General features: G+C 39.0%; 1 long non-coding RNA gene across 1 annotated transcript in view; it reads left to right on the top strand.

Moving 5' to 3' along the window:
• The window catches only part of LOC127383051 (uncharacterized), a 110,506-nt gene that overhangs the window by 63,112 nt on the left and 20,134 nt on the right, over positions 1–27,260 (top strand). Inside the window, exon 2 of the long non-coding RNA XR_007889100.1 lies at positions 16,099–16,153. This is a non-coding gene — a long non-coding RNA (uncharacterized LOC127383051). The remainder of the gene's footprint in view (positions 1–16,098; positions 16,154–27,260) is intronic.

Below are 27,260 nucleotides of genomic sequence, written 5' to 3'. Positions count from 1 at the left end.
AATTTGTTGAGTTTTCAAAATAGCAGTACTCAGAGCCTTGTGTATGGATTCCATAAGCCATGACAAATATTACTAGATCCACTAATTTAAACATTTGTTAATCTAATATTAGATTAATAATAGCATCTATGCTGCAGCCCAACAAAATGCTAAAGCATATACTTTAAAGTTAAGTGTGTGATTAACTGTGGACATACTGCTGAATCAAGGCTCGAGTCAGTGACTTGTGAATGGATCACAGCAATATACTAAACTGTAACGAGCATCTGTGTGCTGAGTCAAAGAGCAAACATACATGACCCCTGAAATATTTATTATATTATTCTGAGGCTAATTAATATCACTCTGTTGCATGGTTCCCCCAGTTATATGTCAAATTTTGTGTACCTTACTCTGTGCTGACATTATTGTGCAAATATCTTAAACAAAGGCTTATTACATTATTTCACCCTGATGCCTGTTGTTAAATCTGCAACCACATTCAGACTTCCAATTTTTCATGTTTTTAAATGCCTGATTTCCAGCAAAGAATGCTAAGTGTCTGCTTCCCATTTCTAGTTGTTCAAATTCATTGTTAGGAAGGATGACAAGTGCATAATATGTCAGTGAGGAATCCAGCACTGTGGAGTGGGCCAGCATTCATGCTGTTTTCTTTGTGATCCAGAGCAGACCATGCCATAGCCGTGAATGTGAACAGGTTACAGCATGAACTAATTATTTTTTTTAAGTGAATGGGAGAAAGGTCTTCAAATATATTTTCATCAGTAACAAAATGTAGAAGAAAATAAGTATTGCCTTGTGTTATCACAAACACAATTTTGCTATTCCTGCTGATTCCATTATTTTAGATATGACAAAATATGGACAGCAAATAACAGGTCACCTTTAAAAGACAGGAAACATTTACTTACCTGACACAAAAATCAGTATGGTATTGAAAGAAACATCCTTTCCTGAAGCTGGGTCAAGTACCTATGGGTGTTGAAGTAGTTTTTTATTTTATTTAACACTTTTTTTTCCACATTTGCATTTATATGAATTTCCACATTATATCACATAACAATAATGTATCTGTTCCAGCTCATAGACCACAGTGTCTCCTGTTGGTGGTATAATGAGGTGGTTAAAAAAAATGAATTGCCATTACTGCTGTGAGATAGTATAAAGTAATCACAGGAAAATGAAAAAGGATTAAAAATGCTCAGGATTCTAGGGTGAAATTTTGAAACATCCAAAGATTCCTTGCATGTGATTGCATACTATTTTCTGTGCTATCTGTATTGATGCCAATAAACACTCAACTTTTTATAAAGTTTACTCCAAGCACTCTAAACTGCAAATTAGCTACTTCATGGCTTTTTGTATGTTTGAATAGCAAGAACTGATCTAAGGCACTCTGAAATTCATTTGGATATTACATGAGTTCTCTCATAAACAGCCAGGAGAGTCCAGGCATGTACTACCCATTTACTCCAGGTGGGCAATGTTTTGCAAAATTTTTATTATTATTTGGGAATACAGCAAGATTTTTAGTGCTAGTCATGTGTTCAGCAGCTGCAAAAACACTTGAGTTGCACAATATGATTTGCTTAAATATTTTTCAGAATATTTTTGTAAATAAACAAACCACTTACACTTTGGAATCTTGGCTGGTATAAAAATAACATTTTTGGTAGCTTTCTTAATGTCAATTTGGCTAGAGTGAGCAATAGGCATAGTGAGTGGCAGAGTCCTTTAGTCTTTTATCAGGACAGTGAGATTGGGATAGGCTCAAGCAATTGCCCTGCTAATTCTAGATGCTGTTTTGAAGAGGCAAAGTTCAGTCCTTGGAAAAAAATAAATGCTGATGTTTACCAGTGATAAGGTAACACCAGTGCTGAGGTGTCTGAAGATAGGATGACCCCTGAGAATAACTGAAATGCTGAAGCAGAAATTTATGCCAATGGAGATGGCTTGTCTACTAGTCAGGTGCTTATTCTTTGATATTTTCAGCAGACTAGGCTTGTCAGGCAGACTGATTATATAGTTCACCATTGTGTGACTTAACCTTTCTGTTCTCGGGAGGTGACATTTCCTTGAAAGCAACATGAAAGGAAGAATTAAAAACATACAGGCTGAAAAAAGCCTATTTTCAACCAAATAGCCAAGAAAGCTAGGAAAAAAATCCCTCTAAAACAACATTTATTTTAACTTGTAGTTAAAGCACACATGTAAAATCTCTGTCATTCCACATAATAGATTAAAAAAAAAATCATAAATGTTTCCCTAGCTTTCCAATAGTTCTTGTACTTATTTCTCTGATGGCAAATGAAGGCTCTTGAAGTGTCACAAAAGAACAGTAAAATATTTGTCGAGGTCGGAAAACTAATTAACTCTGTTCAGCCCCATTGCCCCTTGCAAGCCTTATAAAACCCCCCAAACATACAGAGCTGAAAGGAAAGGGTAATTGTTTCTTTTTAGGGAAGTACTTGGCATGCTGTTCTGGGATGTAGCTGGCACGAGTCCTTATACTCCTTTGATTAATTCCAAGTGAAGTGTCTACCTTTGCTCTTCCTTGCTCTTTGGAGGGTGCGGTAACCCTCTCTGAAACTCTGTGAAAGTAATTCTGCCTTGCATAAATTGGGTGTTGGGAAAGAAGCAGGAACTTATATTTTTGTTTATTTTGGCATGTCCTTTGATGGCTAAATTATAAAGATCTTTGAGTAACATTTTTCTAATTCTGCAAAATTAAGCAAATCTTCATCAGAGCAGACAAATGTCATCTCACAATAACTGTGGCAGCCTTTTAAAAGATAAGGGTTTAGTATATTTATTTGGCAGGTGTTTGACTTGCAGCTCGATCTCCCATATTGTAGATAAGTTGTTGCCTCTGCTGCATGTTTCTGAAGAGATGAGGCAACACTGTCATCTCCAGTGCTCAGTTTGAGACAATCCCCAAGAGCATATCAGGACTTTGATTACTGCTGGCTTCATTAATACTCTTGGGGATTCATCTAGGCTCCCGGCTCCTTCCACAACACTGGAGCAGCACCATCTTGCAAAAAATAGGCACCTTCATGCATGTTTTTAGTTCATATTTTCACCTTTATAGGCCTCAAAAATACCCTTTCTGTGTATGCATCTTTGGATCATCTGTTATATGAAGACCTTAAGCTGAGTAAAGGTTAGAACAACCTGTGGAAGCTACATAGTTTTAGCAGTGTAGTACCATCAGCTCACAGATTAAAACTGCTCTGTTGCTATTGCCATTTTGCATTCTCAAAAACTGCACAAATTATGCAGTCTCTTTCCTCAGAAATCTCCTCCAGAAGCATAACTGCTCAACTGGTATTGAAAAAATTATAGCCTTATTTTATCCTACCTACAGCAAAATCTCCCCAAATGACTAGGCCTTGCAATAAGCTATCATATTGTTCAATATTGAACAAAACATGGGTAATAAAGACAAATTTCTGTCTCCAAGGGAAAGCTATTATTTCTGTAAGAACATATGCTTGTTTGGAAAGGGGGTGTGGGTAGTCAGTTTGTGTTCTGAAATCTATATCCTTCTCTGCTATCAGACATTGCCAGGGGCATGAATGAGGTGCAGACATCCTTCTCTGTTTGTTCTCTTTGCATGAAAGATTTGTGTAACCTAAATTTATGAAATAAGTATTCCTAAAAATAATCTTTCCTTCTCTGTTTTTCTGCTGTCACTTGCAGTTGTCCATCAGGAGTGAAATGTCCCAGTTCTGTGTATGCATGGATTCTATAGTGTGCTGCTACTTCAGTTTGAGTGCTGGGCCAAAAGATGACAAAATGGACTTGATTTACATGGAATGACAAAACAGCTGTTGGAAAAACTATGCTTGGTTCCCAGTTTTCAGAGCATCTTTCACCTGGCCAGGGGAAATGGCTAGATGAAATTGTAGACATCTGTTTCATCTCTGCAGTTGTCCCATTGAGGACTGAGAGTGCTGATTATGTCTAGAGTCTCAGCTTCTCCAAAGTGACAAACATATAAAAACTACCTTTGCAGTGTAATGGCAGATAGTTTTTACAGGTAGACCCTGGTCCTAATACAGTGGGGACTTCAGTTTCCCGCACTTACATAGGTGACTTATTTTTGTTAGCTATTAAAAAGTTGAAATTGGATATAGCAAATAGCTTCTAAAAGCAGCCATATGTCATAATTAAACTACTACTAAATTATGAAGTATTAAGTTACCTCCCTGCTGGTCGAAGTGGTAATTCACAACTTCTGGGACATGAGCTATTCTTTGATTCACAGTAGGAAAGATCTGTGATTCCAGGATCATAAATGCAGGTGAACTGTTAGGATGTTTCCTTTTCTATTTTAGTTGTGGTAACTTTTATACTTAAAACATCCTCTCTCATGTTACTCAATTTTTGAACTGAATTTTTTTTGTATATCTATGACTTCTGCACAACAGAATAAAGCAGGCCATTGGGAGAGTTTTGTTGCCAAGTCTCAGTACAAAAGCATAAACTTTAATTTTTAATGAAGATTAGTTTCTTTCTAACAAAGATGCAGGGAAGGATTATTACTCTATTTTACATATTTAATGGATTTGCTTCTGCAGTGCAAATACAGGTATCAATATCTTTAAGATCCATGTACTTCACACATAAATCTGAAATACAATTCCAGAGCAGCAAGAAGAAGTAACACTCAGGATTCCCTGGCATTTTCCATGTATATATTATTATTATCTGAGTAATCTGTGCTTTTGAGTCACATAATTTATTGATGTTGTGCATTAAAAAGACTTAATGCTAAAAGCCACAATAATAATATTCCACAGCACCTTCTCAGACTAAAACCTGAGGGACCAAGCCACAGCTGCCTCTGTTCAGTGGTGTGTGGGTGAGACATTTCACCTCTCCTCAAACAAAACCTCTGAAGGGTCAGTTACTGCCCAATGCAGCACCAGGAGCATGATGAAGGTTGGTGCCATCAGGTCCAGCCCTCTCCCTGATAGCCAGGCACCTCCACTTTAGCCAGCACTGGTGTTGGAGTGCTCACTGGAGTCTGTTTCTGAGTAGGTCTGCTGGAGGCTACTGCAGGCCCAGCCAGCTTTGACTGGTGGGGATTCAGCCCAGAACCGTGTGGAAGGAGCAGCTTGGCATGTAGGATACAGGCTGACTCATGAGGAGCACTATGACCTTCTACTTATTGAGAAATAACTGAGAAACCTATGTGACAGGGAGGGTGGCAGCTGTATCTGCAGTGCCTGTGTGTGTGCGCTGACAGCCGACTCCAGCAAGTGACATGTGCGGAGAGGTAGCCAGGACCTGTCTGCCAAAGGGCTTAAAATTCCCTGGCCTGAAAACATTTACTGAGTTTTGCTGTACCCTTGCTCTCTTTTTACTTTCATCTGTACCATTTCAGGTGTGGACCCCCACGGTACTGCAGTAATAAGAATGATACCAGGACATCCTTTTCCCTGGGAGGGCTGCTTTCACCTGAGCAACCTTATTGTTTATCCCAACCAATGTAGTACCATCATCTCCAACTAGGAGGCCTTGCAGTCTAGGCATTGCAAGGCACATACATATTTTCTATCTATTAGTGTGGGGGAAATAAGGAGCTATTATTACCATGTTTGTATTTTAGAGGATGTAAATGAAGATAGAATCATAGAATTGCGTAGGTTGGAAAAAACCCTTCAGATCATCAAGTCCAACCGTTAACCTAACTCTACCAAATCCACTGCTAAGCCATGTCCCTAAGCACCATATCTACATTACTTTAAAATATGTCCAAGGATGGTGACTCCGCCACTTCTCTGGGCAGCCTTTTCCAGTGCTTGGCAGCCCTCTCTGGGAAGAAATTTTTCCCAATATCCAGCCTAAACCTCTACTGGTAAAACTTGAGGCCATTTCCTCTTGTCCTATTGCTTGTTACTTGTGAGATGAGAGCAGCATTTGCCTCTCTACAGCCTCCTTTCAGATACTTTGTAGTGAGCAATAAAGTCTCCCCTCAGCTTCCTTTTCTCCAGACTAAATAGGCCCAGCTCCCTCAGCCACTCCTCATAAGACTTGTCCTCAAAACCCTTGACAAGTTGTGTTGCCCTTCTCTGGACATACTCCGGCACCTCAATGTCCTTCTAATACTGTGGTGCCCAAAACTGAACTCAGTACTCAAGGTGCAGCCTCACCAGTGTCAAGTACAGGGGGACAGTCACCTCTCTAGACCTGCTTGCTACACTATTCCTGATGCAGGCCAGGATGCAACTGGCCTTCCTGGCCACCTGGACACACTGCTGGCTCATGTTCAACTGGCTGTTGATCAATACCTCCAGGTCTCTGCTTTAAAGACCTTTCAAGATGTTTGTTCTGCTCCAATAATATACACAACAAACTCTAGAATTTGTATTTGTCCAAACCAGAATCAGAGTTTTAAAGATAAATAAATCATAACAACTCAGAAATTTCTTTTCATAAGTAACTTCTTCTGCCACATGACTCTTAAATTAATTAAATAATTGCAACCCTGGAGTGACTGCTTTATCACTTCTAAGGGAATAGCTGCCTTTAGCTGGCTTCTAAAGATACTTTGCTTCTATAAGGCTTTTGGGTTTTGCAGGTGGATGTAAATGTGCTCACTACTGAAATTTAAGATTTATTAGTAGAAATAGAAATTACATATGTCAATTCTAAATATATTTGAAGGAGGATGGAGGAACTGAAGAATTTTAATCTTATATTTTAGTGTGATATTTGACTGAATTAGTACATTAAATCTAATATATTAAAATGGTGGAATAATTTAGGTTGGAAGAGACTTCTAGAGGTCATGCAGGACCTGGCAAGCAGCAAACTCCTGAGACATCTGGTCTTGTCAGCAGATAAGTGGTTGTCCACACAGAAAGGACTATCCAACCGCTAATACCCATCACTTCCTCTTCGTCACCTGTGGGTTAGCCCCTGAAAATCACTAGCTGCCACTCTCTACCACTCTGTGGGTTTTTGTCAGCCCCCCGTTGGAGAGTAGTCTCTGGCCATCTCTCCATCAGCACAAGATAAGGTATGGGCTCTTGGCCTTTCAGGGTGTCCTGGTTTGAGCCAGGATGAAGCCAATTTTCCTTTTTACTGATTTTTTTTTCCTTCAGTAAGCTTTCTTTTAACTAGCAACATTCTGTTCTAGCTAGGCTGATAAGACAGTGAAATGTTTTTCTAACTGCTGGGGCTTCAAGGTCGCACCTTTACTCTGCCAGCTCAGACACTACGGGGAGATCTGTGACCCCCCCGTAGGAGGCTGAGTTAGACAGACAGCAAAATTGGCCAGAGATATTCCATTCCATATATCTACGTAAGCTCAGAGATCACAGAAGACAACTTCCTTCTTCTTCTTCTTCCCTTCTCTTCCATCCATGGCCAGCATCCGCAGAGGACTCCGTCCATCCAGCACCGTCGACCCTTAGGCTCAAGCTCTCCTGGCCCTCATCACTCTCTGCTTTCTCCAGCAGCAGCTCCGGGATTTCTCAGAACTGTTTCAGCTGAGGGGAGTGTGGTGGGAGTTGCTGGGGGTGGGGGGAGGCAAGAGGCTCTTGCATATACCTGAACATATCTGTATATAATTGTATATATTTTCTTATACCATTAGTGTTTAATTAAAGCTGTGTAGCTTAGTTTTCAATCCAGCCAAGTCTCTTTTTCTCTCTCTCCTTCCCTACCTGGGTGGGAGGGGGAGGGGATCGAGAGCATTGTTGTCGGACCTGAGTCAAACGGTGACACAGAGTGTCTGTGGAGAATTATGACCAACCTTTAGAGTATCAATGGTCTGCTAAGTTATTTCTGTCCCATGATCCACATGACCCTCACCAGAGGTAGGTTATCTTGCATCTAGATATTGCCTTTAGGTAGGAGATGCTACTGCTGCTCATGGTGGTAACAGGCAGAAGAAATATTTGTGATTTCTGGTTTACACCAAAACCTGTTTGTCAGGTCCAATTGCAGGATCAAGTGAATTTGTTTATGTTCGTTGCTTTATCTAAGAGCAATGACTGTACATGTGATGAGTTGGTTGTGAATACTCCTTCTGAAGGAAGGCTGAAAATACAGTTGGCTTGGTCTAATTGGCTTGAAGTTTATCCTCATATTCATTTGCTTTTGGAAAAAGAAATTACAGCATCCACAGAAAAGTGTTGGTGTCTTCCTCCCAGCAACGCTACTCAGGGAGGGGCAACATCATAATCTCTCAGATTCAGAGAATTTTGACATTGTTTATTCCAGATTTTTAGAGGCCTAGTTTTGGACAACAGTGCAATTATTTGAGCAACAAGCAGAAGTGCTCCCAATAGAGCTGTATTTATCACGTTGTGTTTAGTCTGAGGCATCTTAAATAATTTGTGGATTCTCTTATAAGTGCAGCCAATTACAGTAATTCTACCTGAAAGTCACAAATCTATGGATCACTATAGGAAAGTCTTGTTCTGTCAATAAGGAGTGTAAACTTCTGAAAAATGTAAGCTATAAAGGAATTTTTGTTGTTTCTGATGTTGGGTCCTCAAAGTGTTTGAGCACTGAAGAGGAAACCAGAAAGAAATGGGTTTATGGCCTTTGCTAATACCAACATGTATTTTCCCATACTATTCAATAGAGAAAAGACCATCTTAAGGTGGTATTTTGGATCATTTCAGAGCTAGATGTGCTGCTAATTTCAGAGTACATAGGTTTTTTTTTTCCCCACAGGCTTGCCTAATTACTCTATTTAGTCTGCATATTATATTCTTATGAAAGCTATGTGGTGGGATTATACTTTAGATGATAACTTTTAAAATATTCATGTTTATAAGTACTTCTTAATCATAGGACAATTATAATTAGTTCATGCTAATGTGGATTCATGCTAACATGAATCTGAAGTGTGTCATAATGATAATCATGTTTTCTTTCCTGGGCCATCAAAAAAATTATCAAACCCGTGTTTCAGCTTAATTTGTCATGCTGACTTGAATAAAAAGAATGATAAAGCCAAAGACAGTGCATGGAGGTGATCTAGGCCATCTGGGGTCATTTTAGCAATATACCTTTTGTTTCCTAGGGTTGCTTTCCCTTGTTTAGTTTTGATTCAGACATACAAAATAGATTATGCAGTCAGTGAGTTCCTCATTGCTTAAATGTCTGTCACTTTTAGTTGAAAACTCTGCTAAAGAAATACTGCTTGTGTTGTTGGTGTCAATACTTCCTTTAATCATGGAAAAGGCTTTAGAAAATGTCTATTTTTGACATGTAATACAACGTGAAAGAACACATATTAGTATGGATATTGTAATGTTTTCAGAGTATTTCTGAGATTTATCTTTCTTAACCCAGTATTTCATTTTTATTGAAAAGGAGACAATATACATATGTAAATGGGATTTTATATAAGATGGTAAATACACTGATACAATATCAAAATATTTGATACAAGGTAAATATGTTATATCTTTCTTCAATGTAGCTTGTTTTTTCGACAAATAATCATGTTTTATTTATGTCCTTGATATCTAATTGGGAATGATGGACTAAGGTAGAGAATGATATGAGAAGAAAATACTTTTACTAAAACCCCCAGAAAGCAGATTAATCATTAGCAAGTTCTGTTTTGACATTAAACTAGCATGAAGGTTCACCAGTGTGTACGTGAAATTGGATATTGGGCAACAGCAGTCTAGTAAAATCTTCAAGAAACATAATTGGACAAATCTGGGCTGTTTCCTCAGAATGCCATGAAATAAACTGACAAGACAGGCTTGTTGCTTGCACCGCTGTGGGTGGGAGACATTTTGGCACAGGCTGCCTTTGCAGCAGGGTGCAGTTCTCCAGGAGCTGCAGGAAAAGGCTGTTTCCATGGGAGGGCAGAGGAGCTAAAAGCTAGCAGGCAATGATGGAAAGGCCTTGCAAAATCTCTACTATTTTCAGCAGTACCAGATACACAAAAAAAATCAAGTAATTATTTTCTACCTGTGCTAGCTTTGCCATGGTAAGCCAGGTCTGCATTGCTCTGGCAGGGAATACAGGTAAGCCCTGGGAGGGCAGGTCTCTCTGGTCCTGTTGCTGTCTTCTACGACAGTCAGATATTTCAAGGACTGATTTTATGAGTAACTTGGAACTGTTACTTATACTGATATGGGTTGTATCAATAACAGCTTCATGTGAGACAGAAGAGAGAGACCCACTAGTAATCTTAGGTTGCTTTTGAGTTCTTACAGGAACTAAAATGATAACAGATGTTTGTTGATACACTCCCTAGATAACCCTTAAAAAGCATAACCAAACATAAGTGTGCTCGTGAGAGTGGAATGAAGTTCAGATTTAGCTTCTCGCAGGTTGAACCAACTGCAACTTGTTAGGAAGCTGAAGGCAATAGCTTGGTGTAGTATTTCAGCACCTGGTTTCATGAACCTGTCTGCTCTGAAAGAAGGAATATGGTAATGCTATTATGATAAACCTTTGATTTAAGATGGCTCAAATCACACAACTACTTGTGAATGAGAAACCTTGCCTACTTATCACACTCTATCTAAAGACATACACCTTTACAAACCTGTTAGATAGGCTGTGAATGGCCCAACCCCAAGTGCTTCCTTTCTGCTTAAGAACAAGCAGGGAACTGGCTACAGAGTGGTAAGACCTCCTTCTAACAGTGTCACTGGGACAGAGACAACTAAAATCCTCATGTATGAAGTCCAAAATAGAAGAAAACAATAATAAAAAAGAGAACTCAAAATATAATAAGCCTCTGTAGTAGTGGCAGAAGGCAACAAAAGACTATCAGAGAAGTACGAGTGCAGGATTTTCACAGATTTTAAGATCTAGTTGTTACAAACATTATCTGAAAACATATCTGTAGTAGCTGACAAATAAATCTTGCCTAAAACAAAAGCCCTGAGACAAATATAAGGAAAGGCAAATACAGCGATAGAATGAATATAATCCTTAAAGTGAAAACAGTTAAATATCCTTCCACAAGATTAATGCAGATGGTAGAAAAGCAGGAGTGCTTAGCATGAAGCAGTGCGGTCAGCAAGGTCTAGGAGGTGCCCACCTTTTCAAAAGCAGTGACACAACATTTGGAAGACAAAAAGATAGGAACTTGCTCACTGGATCACATAAAAATATCTAACCTCTCTTCTCTCCAGTACTGTACTGCTTCCACAGAAGTTGCAAGGCATACTTGATGGCATGACTCTGTCCAAGGACCATTTCTATGTAACCACAGGTGCCTGAGTAAAGATCAACTTCTGAAATGTTCTCTCTGAAATTTTATAGATTTATGTGTATTTTCCCACTATGTGTTTGACACATTTTTTTCCTGCATATTACCATATTCTTGCAATCAAAATGCTTCACATGCTAACTGTAATAATTTTCTGGTGGAGGGAGACTAGGAGGATAGGGCCTATCTCAGAGGCAGTCCTTAGAAGCAGCTGAACATAAGCAAAAGGGCCACGAGCATGGCTTTTTTGGTTGGCACGGCCAAAAGGGTTTTTTCTGACTTCTCAGACTTTAGGACTACTGTATTTCTAGGATGTGAAAAGCAGAGTCAAATGTATCTCAGCTTGGGACCTGTAATTCAAGTTGAGGTTCCTTCCTCCTGGCAAGTTACAATCTACAGTATAAATCCTTGTTATTTCTGCCTTGAATTTCTCCTGTAGAGCATTCAGACTCCTGAGTTGGGTGTTCTGTAATTTTGGATCTGTGAAACATTCATTTTCAGTTGACTTACTTTTCAGCAGAAAAAAATGTAAATGGAAAAGGGAAATTAGCTCACTTGCCTATGGCCATCTTAGCAGTCCAATTATAAGTGGAGTAGAAAGCAAAACATTTTTATCATTCAGTACCATAGAGAGGCCTGACCATCTTTGTGCAGCAGATCCTTTTAAGTGAGAAGATACCCATTTCACAGAGGCATTTTTCCATACTAGAATTACTTTGCTTCACATGTTTCTGTTTCTCTGCAAGTTTTTCTTTTTAAAAATTGTGTTAGAGATTAGTACTTTCCTAGCTTAAAATGATTTTAAAGGAATTAATTTCAGTTCTTGTTAAACCACTCTAAAAAAAGTATTACCTGCTGAACATTCAGAGGACTCAGATGTTTTATTTTTAAGAAATGAAGGAAAGTTTTGAAGCAAACATATAAAAATAATAGTTTTAATGAATTGTAAACAGCTATGTAACTACCCTGTGCTGCTCTGAGAAGTTTCTTGCATACCTGTATTACATATTGGTACAAGTAGCAATTTAACTGATTATGGCAGCTATATATTTCTATATGTCTAAGCACAGCAAGCTGCAGTGAAAACAAATGTAAATAGGTCCTGATCAATGTCTACCAACACTAATTAGAATTTTTCACTGAATTTGAGGAAGCTTGCAACTTGGCATCATGAACAAAGGCTGCCTAACTGTATACAGTGAACCAGAGCTAATTTGGCTATTGCTAGGGAAGCACCTTCATGTTAAGGACATACCACCTGCTGGATTATTTATTCTGTTTCTGCATCTATGCGTCCAATTTTAATTTAGTATTGGAATGCCTTAGCTCCCAGCTGAGAGCTTATAAAACAACTGAAGGTTAAATCATCAGTTTAATACAATTACAACTTGTTTCTCTTTTGCTGAGGAAAAAGAAGAATGTTCTAAAACAATATTCTATTCTCTCAGAGTTTATTTTCCCTGTATATGAATCCCTCCAGTTGCTCCCATGTTTTGATTTCTACAGCAGATATCACTACAGGTGATTTCACAGAAGATTCTCACACAAATTGCCTGTGTCAGTGAAGTTTCAAACCACCAAAAAAAAAAAAAAGAAAAAAAAAAGGAGGGATTATCTGTGACATTAAAGAAAAAAGCACTGAGACAAAGAATTTTAAGGAATGAACTGAAGGTTACATCATGCAAATGAATGAAAGGAAGGGAGCAAGGGAAAGGAGAGACATGAAGAGGGAAAGGTAACAGTTTTGCTGAGGAATTCTCCTGTCATTTTCCCTAGGGAGGAGAGAAACGAAGTAGGGGGAAGGTGGGAGGAGAGCAGTGTGAAGAGGCTCTTGGATACCATGGAGATGGGCACAGTGTAAAAGTCTGTATACTATAGATAAGTAAGTGGGAGGTTGATATCAAACTCCTACCAGCCAGAAATTGGCTTTGCACAGGGTAAACATGTTAAAGGGCTGGGGAGGAGGAAGCATTGCCATTCTGTTTGCCTACTTAACACTTAAGAGAGCGAAGGGAAGGGGTAAATAAATGTTGTTCCGGCTTGTGCCTTTCAGTATGGGTAGTCTTTCAGCCATACACAGTCTACCAGAAAGGAAAAATTATGTTCTAGAGCTTTTTCCTCCGTTGAAATTGTCTTACTACTCCAGCCCTGCTTTTTCTGTCTTAATTTCAGTCTTAATTTGATTAACTGTGTGTGCATGATAAATTCATAATGCTTCTCCATGGTTTGTAAATGTGGGGAAAAAAAATATGACGATTCACTAGGAACAAAATGTTTCTTTATGTCTGAGTAAGACAGCGTTTTAAAAAATTCAGTCTTTGGGTTAGTTTGCTTTGAATGACTGTCTCTGTTCATTTTCGGATTTCTTTGTTCTCTGCTCCTAATTTTTATGCTTTTGATGCCTGTAAGACTGTGCTGTTATTTATATCTGTAGCCATAAGGAAAATGCTATAGTTTGTATGTATGATGTCATACTCCTAAGAATGACTGGATTTTTTTTTCATTTTAAAATTTAAGAAACACTATAGAATGACAAGTGTGCTTTTCAGAAGATGTTATTTATGCTTTTGATTCTTCTTAAAATGCAAGCTGCCTGCTGCCTGTGACTCAAGCTAATACTTTGGTTCAAGTCCTACTTTGTTCCCTCAAATAGTCCTCTCTGAAGCAAACAGGCTAGTTTTGAGATTACCTCAAGGGAGAAGGGTTTCTACTTCAGGAAGCAATTTACTTATTGAAAGGTCTTGTGTAGACCAAAAGAGATGAGAAGGACAGTACTTAGCTGGTACAGCTAAGCATAGAGAAATTTGGAAGTACGAGATGCCCACACATGTGCCTGAGCGTGGTCTGTCTCCTGATGAGGGTGTTGCTGTAGGCAGGAAGCTGGAATGTCAAGTACCTTAACTTCAGGGTGGTGGGAGCTTCTTAAATGGGGCCGCAACAGCGTGAAGACAGGAAGTAGGTGGATGTGCATGTAACAGCAGCTCTTCTTCCCTACGTTTTGTGGGAAGATGTTCAAGAGTGGCCATGAGGTCCTATGTCATGTTAAGGGGAGGAAGTACAGGTCTGGCAGCCAGAAGAAGCACCAGTGGTTACAGGTCTACACCTCCCCAGGAAAAAGGTCCATCCTCATGTGTCTGTGAAAGAGTGAGCATTTGAGAAGTATAAGCAACTTAGCCAGTCAAAAACATTTACAAGATGTATGCATAGTAAGGTGATAAAGCCTCAATGTGACCATAAATTGTATTTGCAGCAAAGCAGTTTCTTGATAAGGTGTTGGGGGAACCTGCTGATATGTGTCTCTGGGCATGTGACTCAACTACCCTGGACCCAACATCTGCTGCTTAAGCCCCATTTGTTTTCCCTTTCATCCACAAACTTAACTTAAGAATTATGCCAAAAGTTAATTATTTTGGTAAGAGCTTACATTTAAAGGCTTGAGTAGAGTAGAGTTTAGGGGAGTTGGGGGGGGGGAACTTTTCTTACCCTTGTCAGTTCTACCCACAGTTTTTTGTCCAGGGCAGCTTTCTGATCACAGATTGACTCTTCAAGTTATAAGACAATAAAGCAGAGTTTTGTAATGTTCCTTCCTTTGCATTCAGGAGGAAGCATGGTGCAGCCAGTTTCTTAAGGCTTTAATTTGTTGTGCTGGAGGACACACGAGCCAAGGTGTTCATCCCCCTGGTGTTCCTGGAAAAGTCCTGCAGGGAGGGGTGGGGAGGTGCGGTGCTGCTGCAGGAGCAGCAATATGTCTCTGGCTCTCAGCAGTCTCATCCCTTAACCTTGACCTAGCAGCAATAGCAGCCTGTGAAAAATAAAAATGTCTACTTCCTGAAGTATTTTCTTTCCTGAATTTCAAAACTAATGCAAGCTGTGGTGGTGCTTGGGGTCTTCTTAGAGGTTAGAAGCTCAGTATTTCCAGACAGTGGTTATGCTGGCCTCTTGTCTGTAGAAAGTAACTATATATATATAAAAATATATATATATATATTAAAATCAGACTTTAAAGGGTGCAGGTTGACCTCCAAGAGAAAATCTAAAAAAGCCATCTCAGAGCATGATTTTTAATTGGCTTTTACTCAGAAATAGCAAAGGAAAAGCCATTAAACTTTAAGCAACAGTTTTACCAATGACAATACCCTTGTAGAAGATGTCAATTATAGATTTAGAAGTAAGATTAAAATAAGGTCTTGGGTGCTTCAAGTACAGGTTGCTGCTGGTAGGACTACTAAAGCTGGTTGCACCAAAATAGGTGATTTTGATACATAAATCTGTGAAGAAGGGTGAGGTCCTGCTTGTAAGAAAGGGGTAGTTGTGGTAGGGGGCTTCTGCAGCGTTTCTTGCCGACTGCCCCCAGCATCTCAGCATGGTGAACCACAAACTTGGGATTTTCTTTGTCCACATACTCTTGAGTTTCCTACTCAAGCCTTTGGAGCTTTTAGTTGTCTGCTGGAACTGGCTCTGTGAGGAGGGAAATGCTATGCTTTGGAATTTGGTCCTGAGTGTTTTATGGAAAGCTGGATCACAAAACCCCAGGGGCACATGTGTGAAATCAGAAACAGGAGGATTGTTGACTGATAACATACTGACTTTTTAAGCTGAGGATGTTTAATTATGTTCTTATTTTTGTACTCAACTTTTTAATATTATAGTCTATGGGAGAGGATGAAAGTAACTTTACAGGCAGTTAATAAGCAGGTAATTTTGTAAGATTCTTCTCCTTGTGCAGTTCCTAATGAGCAGGTTTCCCATTCACATTGCATGATAGCTGATTTGGATGCAGAATGAGAGCTCAAAGCTTGGTCAGATATGCACTCCAGCAATCATCAGCTATTCATCATATTATGTTAAAATATGTATGTACATAAATGTCTGTTTTTGTGTTGCAACAGGTTCTGCCTGGCATACTGCAGAAGCATTGCTGTATTTTACCTGACAGGAACACAGGTAAGCTTTTTTCTTAATGATTTGATTATTTTCTTAATGACTTTTTGTAATGATATGATTTGGAGAAATACCAACACAAATCAGATAACACAGAAGTCATTTGCTATTTATGGTAATTGAAGTTCTGAGACAACTCAGTGACAACTCAGATGCTTTGTTTAAATTACCTGCTTTCATATGAAGATTTTGTATGTTCTGTTAACTTTCTGGAGCTATCACAGTTGTAGAAACTGCTATCAGGTCTTGCTTATAATGGTGTGTGTGTGTGAACTTCTGAAGTGTCAGTTGTTATTTATAAAGTTACCGTTTTGGCAAGAAAACAGGTTTAATGCTGGAGTCAGCCATCTTGTCCTATTGATTCAAAAGGTGCTACGCAGTAAGTCTTATGCATAGCTCTGACTGCAGATAAATACTTGCTTTATGCTTGTTTTTCAGAGACTAGAGGAGTAGATTGAAGGAGCAGATAGGAAGAGTATCACTAATGATGCCTTGTTATTGTGCAGGAGGGGACTTAATATGTTTGTGACCAGAACAAATCAGTTGGTGACATAATATGGATGAGAAGAAAGTGATGATTTACATTGTTTTATTACAGGAAAACAATTTTTTTTAAAGTAAGATTTAAAATATTTTTTGTAATTTTATAAATTGGGTGAAAGTGACTGCATCTGCAATCGTGAGTTTGATTTAACAGACTAATTTCAGAGCGGTAGGAGGAAAAATACAGCTTTTTTTGGGAATCTTTTTAATGGAACCATATGTGATTGCTTGTAGCTCCTAAAGCTTCATTCCCCCTTCCCCCAGTATCTGCCATTAAAATAAACTGGTTTATTCCTTGGCTTGCTGTTACTTGCATTTCAGGCACAGTTTGCACTAAGGATAATTGTAAAAAGAACTTAACAGTTGTGTTGAACTGTAGCGTGACTTGTGGCTACCTGCAGCTGCTCAAATGAATTTAAAATATCGTTTCCATTTTCATCTGTGAACATAGGAGAAGTACTATAGTAAGACCCTTCTAGCAAGAAATTGAAAGCTTAGAATTAGAAAACAGATTGCAGACAGACTTTGGCATTCATGTTTATTTCAAGCTTTCCTGAAAACTGGACTAAGGAATCATGGTATAATGACGGTTGGTGTGCTCCTGGGCAAATGATATATTTTTTTCTTGTATTTGTAATGTAAGAGCTTGATCTAGATTCCTTTGATGACCCACCTTGTCTTGATTTGTACAGATGTGTATCAAGTGGATGTCAAAGCCAGTGTTTCCTGGAGTTGGGCAGTAAGACTGACCATTTATCTAAAGAGGGTGAAATATGCTTTTCTAAGCAGTGGCAGGAAAGCCATTTATCTAAAATTCTGGTCACATTCAAAAGTACCTTCATTTGGGCATAAGAGAAGGGGGGAGCTTGCAAATGTAAAATTTGGTTTTGAAAATTTTGACCTAAGCTTTTTGAAGAGAAAGCGTATCAGGTTTTTGGTATGTAGCAACTGCTGTACAACTCAATCTCACTTAGGTATGAAAATAATTATGTCTTCTATTGCTTCTGTATGACTGATTCATGAGGTATTTTTATGCCTATGTTTTATATAGTTGTGATTTGTCAACAGTTGTAAATGATGTCTGTGTTCCATTTTTCCCCATTTCCCCCAGCTGTGGTGTTTAAATACTTGGCAGAGGGAAGGAGAAAAGAGTTCAGACAGGATGTGAGGGATTTTTCAGCTCTTTTCCAGAGGAAAAGAAAACTGAGTTTTGGAGTTTGATTCATTAAGTCTATCAGAGATAGGGGAACCATTTTCTTGTTTATGTCTGAATCAACTAGTTCAAATTAAGAAGACATTAATTACATTTGTGTAAATGTGGAATGTGCTATTTGCATTAAAATGTATGAATCATATATAATCTTGTCCAGTTCTGTTCTCCTTAAGTGGGCCCAGAAAAATTGCTTGATTGCAAGCTGTAGGACTAGGTTTTGTTCAGTTGCTGACATTTGAAGGAATTTAGTAACGTGCAGACTTAAGTGTTGCTTCTAATAAATAGGACAGAAGGATAAAGAGAGATGGACTAGGGCAGGGATGGGAGAAAAAAAGAGTGGCAACACTTACTCTGTCAGTATTGAAATTCTGTATTTGTACACTTTAGCAGAGAGAGTTATGCACAAAAGGGAAGGTAGAGTGGAGTGATGATCACCTTCCCTTGGTGACTGTGTGGTAGCACTTCTACCATCAACTTTTATTCTCAGTGCTTATAACTTGGCTATAAAAACATCTCCTGCAGAGCTTTTCAAAAGGAAGGATAAAAAGAAGTAATTCAGCCATTCTACATCAATGCAGATGTGTTTAGCAGGATTAGGTGTTTCAGAGGTTAAAGAATGATTCATTTTTCAAAAATGTAAAGCATTTACAAAATCTCCATCTCTGAATCTAGCTGAATACTGCTAGATGGTTGCTTGCATTAAGCTTTTCTAACAGACAGTGGTGTTTCATTTCTTAAGTGCAAATTTATTTGTGACTTTCCATTAGTCATAAACATATTTTCATTTCTAAACAGAAAGCTCAAAAGGCATGCACTGGCATAAGGCATGTTCTTTATCATGTTAGCTGGTATCCAGAAATATTATTTGTCACAAACCCTGTGCCTCAAAAACTAGAAGATCTAGAACAGACACCTTTATTCCCCGCTTCCTTCTCATATGCCATAAGCATACGATAACAGCTGTATTTGTGTCCCTTCTCAGTGTCTTTCTGTCTCCCATAACTTAACCAGCCAGCAGCAACTGGGATGCATTAGCAGTTATGAAGTTAATTGGAAGAAAAGCAGTACATGCTCTTACAGGTGTTACTAACAAGATCATGAGGGGAAACAGTGTGAAGGTACTAATGACCTGGTGGGGAGCAGCTTGCTTATCTTCTTGAATGATAACCCTCTCTCTCTCAAGCTCCAGCTGGGAGAAATAACCCACCCCTTTTGATGGACATTCACCACCCTCTGTGTACACATGCAGCCAGCTCTCATTCCCTTTATAAATATTTCCCAGCAATGATCCATCCCCTGCTAACGGAAACTCTTTAGCCAAGTCAGAAGTCTCTCTCTACTGTCAATTCTGTAAACCTGAAACATATGCCAAGGCTGTCCTTTCCCCATCCCTTGCTCCTTAGCAAGGTTCTCAGTTACAATATTGGTGAAGAGAGCTGTTCACACAGTATGAGCAGTACACTTAGCTTCTACTGAAATTAAGATTTGGCATTCCTAAAAAAAACAACTGAGGGATAGGAATGCAGCTTTGAAACAGAGAATTCAATGTACCTTAATGTGGGTTGATTTTTATTGAAACCTATGTGTTTTTAAAAAGTATTTTTATTTCCAGTCCTGCTCGAAATAGAGCTCTTCAAGAAGTACATATGGGTTGTTTAGTTATGGATAATTTAATGCAAATAAAAAGAGGAAATCTATCAAAAGCTTCTGCTTTTGTATATGCTGTGTTATAGTAGTCTTAGACCAGATAAGTGAATTATTTGGAATTTGATTTTCATTTATCCCAGAGCTCCTTGTATTGTGATCTAGCAGAGTAAATGATTCTCAAGGTGAACACAAATACATTTGGTGCAGTAAAACGTGTGTTATCAAAGGGACTCATTAACAGAAGGTGTTCTGTGTGATTTTTACCATTTTTGCATCTGTTTAATGGACATTCTTGCAGTACAGAGATGCTGATATGTGTGCTTTGCCACTGTTGTGCTCTTTGCACAATTATTAGTTTCCTGTCATACAAGGAAATGGCACAAACAGCTTCTGTACTGTCCTTTTCCATCAGAGCCGTGAGTTTAATATGTTGTGGGCTGCAAATTCAGGCTCATTTTTTCTACTGAAGATCCCAAAGGAAGAAACTAATCAATAGCCACTAACAGCTTCTTGGGTTGATTTGTTCTTTGGTGTTTTAAGCTTGAATTTCCCCTCTCATAGTGAAGGAGAGCATAGGTAAAATAAAGAACATTCGCTCCTATCTGTCTGCCTTGATTCTTGAGTCTGGTAAATAGCTCTTTTAAACGTTGAAGAACACTCTTTAAAAAAAAAAAAAAAGTTTGTTTTCTCAAGCCTTCATTACAATAATTATCTTTTGTCTATTGCATTGGCTGAAATTACATTGAAAAAAGTGTGACCAAAGTTCTGCTCTCTGCAAAGAATTAATAATACCTGCTTGAGGGGGTGGTAATTGCTTCATATACAAAAGCAGGAGTTTAGTAATAACCAATCTGTTCATTGGGTAAAGTATAGCTCAAGACAGTAATGTTTCATCCTTTGCTTGTTTGCTTTTTGTCCTGTTGCTTGAAGAGCAAATATTGAACAGGAGAAAAATCTAAGATGGTATTAAATTAATTCCTGCATTAAACTGCACTAAAGTTAACATTGCTTTTTCTTTGACTTTTTTTTTTAAACAACAACAACAACAACAAAACCAGGAAAACAAACCTATATCTACAATGGTATTGGCTCAGTAGTTTTTAAAATAAAAGGAGTATGGGTTGGTGCTCAAAACCAATGTGTTTTATAACTACCAAATATGTTAACTAACTGCTAGTTAACTTTTTTTCACTTATATATTTATTCAAATGCAATGAATGTTTGTAAGAAGAGCCATCCGAATGACTGGGCACACAATGCATATATATGAACTGTGCAGCAGCCAGTTTAATTTCACAGGAGGAATTACAGGACAATATTCAGAAACCAAAGTCCTGCTACAAAAATAACATATTCACTACCAATCATGTTCTATCTGAACATTTTGAAGTACTCAGTAAATTGTGATGAATTTTTGTCTTGTGCTGTTGAGATAAATTTTATTCCTAGGTTTTATAGAAGAGAAAGTAAAATTATCAGTTGGAGTAATGCAAGAATATTCACTAGGGTTATATATTGTCCTCTTTAGTTCTTTGCTTAAACTGAGATTGTCCTTTTACTTTCAAGGTGTAGCTATAGATTTTTAGACAGTTCCTGCAGATTTCACCTGCTGTCTGCTTGCCAAGTTTAACATGAGCGTTCCCATTCAGATGTTCAGCTGCAGGCTGCCTGCTGGTACTTTCCAGCCTGGTTTCCATGGAAATGGGAATTAGAGGGGTGAAAGTAAAGCAAGAGTAAGTGTTTTCTTAATCTTCTAGTTAATCCAGAAGTCCTCAAACCTTGATACCAAGGTTGTTTTCCTTTCAGTTGGCTAGGCATGTGTTGCAAACTTTTGCAAAATAAGTACAACTGTCATTAGAGCTGTTACGAGCAACAGCTGTTACTGTAACTCTGCAGAGGTGTTGGGAATCACCAGTAAAGGATGAAGAAGGGAGAACTGAACTGGACTGTCCAAGGATACACTGATGAAAGGAGGTGAGGCAATGTCCAGTGGCAGAGGTGATAACCTGTGACAGAACTTCTTGTCAGACAGAGCTTGCATTGTGAAAAATGCAGACAGTAATTAATTGAATAATGCCGTATGAACCGGGGTCAGGAAAACGTCCAGTCTGGGGAAGATCTAATTTAAGTGCTCCAGACTGAAAGAGCACAAACAAAGAATATTCTCTAATGCATTCAGGACATAATGTAGGGCTCTCGTTTCCCTAGAGATTCCTGCTCTCTTTTCCTCCACGTTACTGACACTACGGTATCAGCCAAGGCAGGACAGTGAAGCAGCTGCTGTGCAGATGGGTATATCTACAGAAGATCAGCAGAACAGGGGACAGATCTGTAAGGGACCAGGGCATTGGTTCCACTTCTCCCAGGGACTCAGATTCTGGATAAGGCAGAACTGGCACTGAGAAGCAGGTAGTTCGCAGTGTGTTCAGACAAAACCTGCAGACTGCAGAAGAAACTATCTTCTAGAGTTAGTTTGCATCCTTTGGGTAATTTTTGACTTAGTACTGCTAGATGTCTATACAGAATAAAGAACGATAACTTTCAGTTTCAAATCAGCCAGAATACTGCCTTGTTCTATTGGATTTGTATCTACCTAGAACTGTCCATCTTAATCCACTAAAATGTGGTCTCTATGGTGCAAAAATATGCACAATTTGGGCTAGAATCAGACTTCAAAGGGGTCAAGTCTGTTATCTCAGGATCAATAGGTCCTCAGACTTCAGTATCAAGACTTCCAAGTACAGAGCTAATTAACGTATTAGCCCTCTTAAAATAATTGGACAGGCCAGGAGGCTCTGCATACGTGTGAGCCATTCTAAGACTCCAGCTGGTGCAGATCTCTGTGCTTACAGAGAAAAAAGGATGATCACAGCACGAGGTGCTGGTGCTTGTCTTTGACCAATGGCCTAGCTGGCTGCTAACACAGAACAAAGTCCTTTTTGGAATTTAAAGTCCTCCACTATAACTAGAAGAGGACCTCTCCTCCTGAGAGATGATTTTCCCCTCTTATTACTGGTATGAGAGGCGCGGTTACACTTCACCCAAAAAGATATAGTTGTGAAAAAAGAAAACTGAGCAAGAGGTTTCACTGTTTAGCCGTCATGTTAAGTGTTTCAAGATAAATAAAACATGCTCCCCTAAAAGGCAAGTGCTGATGAGCCCCTGTGCTCTCAGGACCGGATATAAACCAGTTAGCTATAAAATAGCACTTTGACAACAGTCTCGCCCTCATATGTGCTGGGAGGGGGTGGGGACAGGTAGGGGAGGTGGGGATAGGGAGCAGTGGCTGAAGAGGGGCTCTAATTCAGTGAAGCTTAATCCTAGATGCAGAAATGTAAGTATGTGTGTTTGCAATCTCTTTGGCTTATGTCATAAGGGCGCTGATGAATGAAGGTGTGTAGGAAGGAAATTCTTTCCAGAAAACAACATTTCTTGCAAGAAAGCTTAGTTGACCTTTATTTCTGGAATGTTTTGTAAAGCATTCCCAGTGCTTACAGCTCAGCTACTGAAGGGAGGAGTGTACATCATCATCATCATCAGAAGCTTCAGGCAGCTCTGACAACTGGTCATGTTAGTAATGTGACTCAGTATTGCTGAATGAAAGTGGTGTGTAGAATGACTGAGTTCTATATGCCAGAGTTTGGGATTTTTATTTTTTAGTGCTTTCATCTATTTGTGAAATGGTTGCACAGGAAGTGTATAAATCATGTGGACTGAGGAGGTGTGTATGCCTGTGTGAGTGTACTATACACAGGCACTCTCTTGTGGAGGAACATAGTTTTGAAGTCCACTGCCAGAATGTACGACTTGGCCAACACAGTGCAGTGTGTGGGTAGACTTAAAGAGTGTGTAATTGAGCAGAGAAATGAAGAGACAGACATTTCTACTCATACAGTTAGTAAAATAAAATATTAGTACTGTTTTTTTAGAGCAACTAATGTCAAGGAGAAAGGGAATTAATTTAGTCTCAGAGGAATATATATGTAATGCTGGAGGGATCTTGGATTAATTGTTTCCACATGGTTACAGTAGACCACACTGATATTTAATTACCACTAGAGGAGTTTGTGGGCCTAAAGAAACTGTTCCCTCCCCTTTTCAAGGTCTCAGGGGTTCCCACACAGAGTTACCTGCATACCCCATTTCAGTAGTGTCTTGCCTCTGCCTGGCTACCTTGAGGCATATTAGAAGCAAGGACAGATGTCTCTGCTGGTATGCATTAATCATACATAATTAGATTGTGTAAAGTATAGCATGATAGGTATGTTTGATTTGTTACCAATTTCTTAACATGTTGATTTTATTCCATTTTGCCTTAAATTGCAATCAGACTGTTTAAGTGGATTGCCTGCCCAGGGAAGTAGTTGAGTCACCATCCCTGGAGGTATTAAAACGCAGTGTAGATTTGGTACTTCAGGACATGCTCTAGTGGCCAAGGTTGTTTGGGGTTTTTGTGTTCACAGTTGGACTTGGTGATCTTAGAGGTCCTTTCCAGCCATGATGATTCTGTGTTTGTTATCCTAAAAATATATCTTTTCATGATCTAGAAAGACTCCCAGCCCCGAGAGGAGTAACAAATAGAAACAGCATCAGAAATGACAATCAGTCTTTTCTACCAGGTTCACTTCAGTTGTATCGTAATCTCCAATTTTGTGGAAGCTCTTCAAGGTTTTGAAGAGCAAACAATTTTTCAGGTGATGTGGAGATGGATTATGTCATGAAAGTTTTCTTGGGAAAAAAAAAAAAGTTAGAAAAAAGAATGACTAGCATTCACATTGCTAACTTATCTAACTAAATCTATTTAAGAAATCTTTTTTGCTTTGTGTTGTCCTTCTCCATACCACCACTCCTCCACCACTCCTTTTTACTAGAGGAGTGGGGGAATATTGGGTATTGGGTTCTGAATCTAGGATGCTCACAGTGTTAGATAACTTTTATTTTCATAAAATGCCTGAACACTGTTTGCTCTAAGCCATGCTGCTTAATTTGGAGTAGTCTGCCACATGTTTTGGACTTGTATTTGACTTCCCAGGATTGACTAAAAGATTGAAAAAGATGTAGCATACAAGCCTCTCCATGACTGAAACCATGAGAACTCTTTTTTCTTCCAGCTCTGTATTTTCCAGAAAAGGACATCCCACTTCCACTGATATACTGATGGAGACTTCTTCCAGACATACCTTTTTTCTTCAGCTGACTTTATTAATATGCAAGTTTTCCTGTCCTTCCTATTTCTTCTTGTATTAGTTGTTGAGGTGGGAGTGCTAAAACATACACTTTGTTATTAAAACACCTGAGCTATTCATGCTTTCCTTTTAAAGATAAAATACAGTTATGTTCTATATGCTTTCAATGTTTTTTTCTGTGCTAGAATGATTTTATTTGTAGTAATGCTGTATGATGTGGTTCTCCTGCCTTTTGGGATACTATAACATAATAGGCACTATAAATATCAGCTGCTAATGTCTACAATCATGCACAACAGGCAGTAATTTAACCACTCATCTCCTTTCTGTCACAATGGGAAATATCAAGCACTTCTGCACCAATAACGCCTATGATCCCCAAAGCTGTTAGTGGTGCGTATTGTAGAAACTTATTACCAGAGGCACTGCTGCACCCTCTGCACTTGAGATTAAACAGTAGCAAATGCTTCCATGCGTGTGGTTTAGCTGTCTCATTATGACTGTGCATTGGGTGAGACACCAGCTGTATCTCCAGAGAATCTCTCCCGAATGACTAGCCAGGAGCAATGATGCTGTTAAGCAGGGAAGAGCAGAGAAGGAGCCTCAGAACAGCAAAAACTGTCCTCTTAGCTTATCCTCCTTGGGGCAAAGATTACTGGGGCAGGGAAGGTGAATATGTTACACCAGAAAGGCAGGTAATATTTCAGTATACCTCTGTGAAAATAATTTTACAATATTAGATGCATGCTGTCAGTTGTGGGTTATAATACTTTTATTAAAATACGTTGTTTAGCTAGATTTAGGTAGTTAAATGCTTAAGTGAGAAAGTGTGAATTTGTAGTTGACCATGGCTGCTGTCTGAGGGTCTCCCAGGTCTTATCTGGACACAGCTTAACATTAGGGAAGAAGTGAGGGATAAGGCTACAGTACCAGAAAAACTTTGAGAAGCAGAACTCATAATGTTGCTCATCTGACAGCAAAACCTGGGGATGAATCATCTGAAGGTTTTCAGTAGTATATATAGGAAACCTAAACTTACCAAAGAATAATGATGGGATGACAAAAAACCATGGGCACATTTGCAGTCTTTCTTACCTTATATAATGGCTTCTTGCATGTCCTTTATAAACCAAGGACTGATCCGCTGTACTGTACCATTAAAACTTCCTGTGAGCCAGGAGCCTCCATACTGAACATGGGCAGAACAATGCTGGAGGCTTCAGCTGACAGAAGTTGAATTCATGAACCACCTTCACAAATATATTTGGAAATTATGAGTCACAGAAATCAGCCCACAAGGCAAAAGAAATTACATCATGGTTGAGCTGTAGGTGATTATAAATGTAAGCTTCAAGGAAAGGGAAGTATATTTTGAAAATGCTTCAGTGCTTTTTGCTCCCCTGCTCATTTGGAGGGCTTTTTGAGGAAGCAATATGGAACGGAAAAGCCTGAAGAGGAAGGACCAGCATGGCATGGACTGTTACTAATGCATGTGAAAGGAAGTGTCCTTTCTTTTGTTGCCATAAGGATGTAGCAGTCACGAGCACCTCTGCATTAGGACTGCCGATCCATGTTTCATATACCTGAGTATAAGTCTTGCTGATATAGTCTGCTTGTGCTAAATATGTATATAATGATTGTATTAAAAAGATAATTAGAATTTGTTGCCCAGTGCTGAAATTTTCTGTCTCTTGTTTCTATGGAAACTGTAATAGTAAGAAGACACAGTAAACAAATGCTTTGTATTAGAAGCCTCCTCTTTAGCAGGACATTTATTAATATCTGTCTAAATTAGTCTGATGACAGGTATTGTTCATTTGACTTTATGAGCTGTAAATTATCTATTTCATTTTCAATGAAATAGATAGAATCTTCTAGCTTCAAGGGCTTTTAGTTTGGTCTTCAATCATTTTCCTAGCCCAGTGATAGCGTGGTTTGTGCCAGTGGTTAGTGCAATACTGCTGGTAAGACTTGCTTAGCTCAGAGGAGAGTAGTGAGGGCTTAGTAATATTTATAAAGTGCCTCTGAAGTAGGAAGATTTTAAAGTGCAGAAGTACACTTGTTGCTAGCTAGTGCAGAAAGAAAAACTTATTTTCCCTGTGATTATTTCGAGCATTCTTATGTGGCTTGGTGTTCCAGGGGCATAGCCGGAAAGGCATAGCCTGCTGTCTAGGAATGAAGAATGTGCCTCTTGTGGAACAACTTGCATCTCCCAAAGTGGAGTGTCATCTCCCAGAGCAATGCACAGTTGCAGTCTTTGGAGTATTTTGCACAGCCACAAGAGCTCTGTATGTTCTGGACTACCAAACATTGCAAAGATGGCAAGGAGGCTGACCTCCACCTGCTCCTGCTCTGCCTGGCAGGACTGGCAGGTTGCAGGCAGGAGCATGCAGCACATCCCTGCAGCACTGAGGACTGTGTGTCCTGCAGACACATGCACCAAGCCAGGGACCTGGAGTTGAGGAGGCCAGCTTCATACTCTCTGGAATTCCCGCACAGTGACCAATCTTGTCTTCTGTTC

This window comes from Apus apus, chromosome 3 (assembly GCF_020740795.1).
Source record: "Apus apus isolate bApuApu2 chromosome 3, bApuApu2.pri.cur, whole genome shotgun sequence".
Classification (NCBI taxonomy): Eukaryota; Metazoa; Chordata; class Aves; order Apodiformes; family Apodidae; genus Apus; species Apus apus.
The sequence above is the reverse complement of the archived record's forward strand: the minus strand, read 5'-3'. Positions and strand labels throughout refer to the sequence as shown.